The sequence below is a fragment of the Populus nigra genome, chromosome 9, assembly GCF_951802175.1.
Source record: "Populus nigra chromosome 9, ddPopNigr1.1, whole genome shotgun sequence".
NCBI lineage: Eukaryota > Viridiplantae > Streptophyta > Magnoliopsida > Malpighiales > Salicaceae > Populus > Populus nigra.
This window is the reverse complement of record NC_084860.1, coordinates 6,035,643-6,040,830: the sequence shown is the minus strand read 5'-3', so window position 1 is coordinate 6,040,830 and position 5,188 is coordinate 6,035,643.

Sequence of the window (5,188 nt, the reverse complement as noted above, 5' to 3'; positions counted from 1 at the left end):
ACATCACGGTGTCCATGTTATTAACCTTCAGAAACCTAACAATGAAGTCTATTGAAACTAACATCCAATGTTTGTTTGGAATCGGCAACGACTATAACAAGCATATCTCTCGCTGTCGTAAGGTCTTGTTTTGCGAACACATTGGATAAGTCTTGACGTAAAGTTTTAAATCGTCATCCATCTTCGGCCAATAATAAGTATGGGATAAAAGAACAAGTATCCTCTCCCTGCCTAGGTGTCCAACCCATTGCGAGTCATGAGTCTCTTTTAGGGGTGCGCAAAAAAACCGAATAACCAAGAAAATCGAAAAAACTAAACAAAAAAAAACTGAATTAACCAATTAAAAAATCACAAAAAAGTTCCAGATCGGTTCGGTTTTGGTTTCTAAAATCTGAAATCGATTAAACTAAACCAAACCGAACAGGTTCAACCAGGCCAGCACTTAAAAAAACAAGTATAAATAGTATGTTTTTTCTAACCCTAAACCTAAATGCATTCTCAGTCGCCCCCTTTCCCTGCTCTCTGTCTCTCATCTCTCAAATCTGTCTTCTTCTCCTCCATGTATTCTCAGTCTTGTGTCAATTTAGGTCTTTCCCTCTTCTCTAAAGGACGGGTAATGGATTCTTCTGGGTTTCTTGAATTTTGCTAATTCTTGTCCAGTCTCTCTGAGTATTCCACTTCTGATCCGAGTTACTTGCATGAATTTTCTCATTTATTTTACAGGGAAAGATGCAACAAACGATTTTAAAGATGTGGGTCACAATGATGATGCTAAAGAGATGATAAAAAAAAAGTATGTCATTAATGAGGTAGATGTAACAATAGTCCCAACGAAACGCCTCTACGTAGCACCAGGTTTGGGAGGAACAAACCCTAAAGACGAGAAGCCTGGGTTTCTAATTAAGATCTTGCAACTACTCGTGCCACTCCTGATCTTAGGATTGGCTCTTGCCATCTAAACCTACACCAAGAAAGAGTAGAGGCTATGATTTATCACGATTTACCCTTTTGAGGGGTTAGATGGGGATTCAATCAGTTTAATTCTAAAAACACTCTTTTGTTTTATTCCTCCCTTGCATTGTGTTTGTGCCGAAGATGCTTTAGTTCAGTTTGAAAAATAAAAGTGCTGAAAAATATGGTCAATAAAAAGCCCAGAAAAGCTCAACCAAAATAATTTTGGTTTGAACCAGTTTGGAAAGGAAAAATCGAAATTAATTGGTTTGAACTGGTTTTCAGTTCGACTCGGTTCAAAAACTTAAAAAAAATTTCAATTTGATTGTTTATTTTGGCCCAAAACAAGTCCGAACAAAAAATGCTCAGCCCTAATCTCTATCATCAAATACTTTTGTAGCTCTCCCTTTGGTATAAAGATTCGACACCCTTTTGTATAATATAGGTCATGTTCTAACCAATATTTCTGAATTTTTCCCTTTCATGTAAGATTAATTAATTTTTTATACGATGCATCTTTCTCAATTGCTTAGCGAAGTCAATCTAGCATGTTTGACTCCACTTGAACAATAGCAAAAATAGCAACAATTACCTCGCATTTGCTAAGTGCATCCGTAATTTGATTATCCCTCCCTAGTTTGTCGTCTTATACAAAGCCCTACTCGACCAAGAGTTCTTATCACCAAGCTTGCCGTTGTGACAACTTCTTTTATGTCTTGAAGAAGGTGTTAGCAATGTTTTCGGTCTTGACAATGAACCTTAGTCCCAACAGATATACTTTCCATATGCCAAGGCAATGTACTAATGCCATCATTTCCTTCTCATGAGTCAAGTATTTATATTCAACATCATTCAACTTCTAACTCTCAAAAGCAATCAAATGTTCTTCTTGTACCAGTACTCTTTAATGGCTCTATCCGAATCATCGATATACACTTTGAATGGCTTTTCAAAATCAGGCAACCCCAAGACTAGAGTCAATGCTACTATTGTCTTTAGCTTATCAAAGATCCATTGGAAATTAACTAATCATTCATATCTTTGATTCTTTTTTAGAAGATCTAAAATATAAGTTGTTTTCTTGTTGTAGCCCTCAATAAGTCATCTATAATGATTTGTAAACCCCAAAAAGGTTCTTGACTCTAGAATTGTCTTCGGTGCTAATCATTCAATGATGGCTTGAATCTTACGTGAATCTATCTTCACATGGCCCTCCCTAATTAAATGGTCTAAAAACATAATCTCAAACTTCGCAAACTCATATCTTTCTCCCTTTAAAAACAATTCATGTTCCCTCAATCTATTCAAAACTTTCAAAAAATAAATTACATGATCTCTCATCCCTTACTATAGATTATAATATCATCTTAATAGACAATAACAAAACTATCTAAGAAATCATATAAGACATCATTCATAAGTTTATAAAATATTGTTGGATCATTTGTTAAGCCAAATGGCATCACCAAGAATTCATATGCACTAAACCTTGTTACACACGTCGTTTTGTGCTTATCCCCTTTAGCAATCATGACTTTCCAATACTTGGATCACAAGTCTAACTTCATAAAGATAGAAGCCCTACAAAATTTATCCATAAAGTCTTAAATAAAATGAATATGATATTTATTTTTAATTGTTATCTTTTTTAGTGCTCTATATTCAACACACATGCGAAAACTATAATCCATCTTTTTCTGAACAAAATTAGATCACATAGAGAGCCTTGAACTTATGGATATATCCAGCGTCAATCAACACTCCCAACTGTTTCCTCAATTCCACTAACTTTATAGGTGACATTTGGTAGGGGGTTGAGATGGTGGCTTTGTTGCTGGAACCATAGTTTTGAAACCTGTCCCGGTCGTTGATCTGGTCTAATAATTAGGTCATGGGTCAGATGAGTTGACCCATGTCAACCCAAAACAAAAACAATACAACACCTATAGAAAACACCTAACTAGTTACAATGCAACACTTATATAAACCAAATTTAAATTTTAAACCAACAACATAAATTTAATTCAATATCCAAAATACAAACCAAATATAAATTCTAAAATATTTAAAACAAAACATCCAACAATATAAATTCTAAATCAACAACACATTCACTTTTGTTGAATGAACACATTAAGTTCTTCTGTGTCCATAGGAGCGAAATTTGAATCAAATGTCGATCGAATTGAGCCAATCTTGTCATCACCTAATAAATCATCAACATGCTCATTTGAAACTTCATCGTCATAATCATCTTCAATCTCATTAATATTTATGACATCTACATTTCAAACACAATTAACAAATCGATGTCACAAATTGTCTCAATATTAATTGGATTATAATTTCATCCTTTCCAATAATTCCTATATATTAAAAGTGAAGGTAAACACAATATAAGTATTAATAATGCTACTAAATAAGATAAAATAATATTTAATGAATTAAAGAAAAGAAAAACACTTTTGTTTTAATCTTAGATTGTAGTAGATATAAACAAGGCCATTAAGCCTTTAGTGCTCCAATCTATTTCTCTTTATGGAGTGAATATGTTCAAACATACTCCAATTTCTCTCGTATCTCGAAGAACTACAAGTTTGACATAACACTTGTATAGCCAAATGTTTTAGATTTGGAGCACTGGTTCCATATGTCATCCATCATTTATCTATACAAAAAAATAATAAGTAAGAGTATAAGACTATGTCAAGTAATATTTTTAAATATAAAAATTATATACCTGAAGGCATAAGGGTGCGATTATTTATTGCGGACGCTCGACCAAATTCATATTCAACATTCCTAAACAACTTCATCTCACTTGTAATCTTACTTTGCAATGGTAGATTTTCATGTGCATACTTCTCAAGAATATCTAGAAGTCCAAAAATAGTGCTCATATGTTTATCCATTATATTTGCATCATATTGAAATCAAAGATTCAACCAAAATGTCGCTGCATAAATATTTCTATATAGTTGTTCATCCCACCGATTATTGATAATGTCTATGAAAGGTTTCACTCTAGCCTCTCTCTTTTGAAATCTCATCAACATTTCTTTTTTTGCATGATGAATAACATCATACAAATATCTCATCGAAGGTCTATCATCACCATCAACCATTCGTAAAACTTGAACCAAATATTCACTCATTCGCACAATTATTGCACATTCTTCCCAAAACAGAGAGTCTAGCACACTCTCAACAAACTTTTTTTCCTTTGATATCTTTAGCATAAATAGATGAGACCCATTCTCTAGATGTCACTATAGCTCTCAACTCATCTTTATGAGCTAAAATGATTTGCAATGCAATGAAATTAGTAACAAAATAAGTAGGAGCTGGATGAAGTATTTCTTTTCCTCCAGTGAACTTCCTCATCAAATACAATGGATAACAATGATTATAAATGTAATTTATGATACCAGAAGCATGCTCAACAACAGAACAAATTGACTGCAATTTATCAATGTCCTAGATATGAAGTTGATACAATGAGCAGCACAAGGAGACCAAAATATTGAAGGAAATTCTTCCTTCAATAACTTGCTAGCAACAACATAATTTGCAGCATTATCAGTCACCATATACACAATGTTTTTTACCCTAACATACAAAACAAACGCTTTAAACAATTGATGCAACAATCTAGCAGTCTTTGAGACATCTGATACATCCACAGTTTTCAAAAAAATTGTTCCTTTAGGACAATATACTAAGAAGTTAATTAAAGTCCTCCTCTTCCGATCTGTCCATCCATCAGCCATTAATGTGCAACCAGTCTTCTTCAAAATCTCTCGATAACTCTTAACATAAATCTTCACTTTATCAACCGTTTTTGCTAAGTAATAACCACGAATAGCATGCAAGTTTGGTCCTTTACAACCAAGACTCATGGCTATTACAACATCTATGGCATGTGATAATACACAGAGTTAACATCATTAAATGGCATAAATGCATTAATCATCTACTTCGCTAAAGCAAGATCACACCGTTCAACTACTTCCTTCCTTTACCAACAATTCTGAATAGACTTTTGAGCACCAGGAGTTGTTCTTGACATGAAATATGTCCCTAATATTGTAGATTTCTTTTACTTTCCATAACTTGTAGTTGATTGTTTTACAGTGCTGGTGCTTTGAATCCTTTTCTTTTTTGCAACCTTCGGTGGTAACATATGTTTTTTAGTATTTACATCCTCATCATCATCACCATCATCATCATCTTCTAA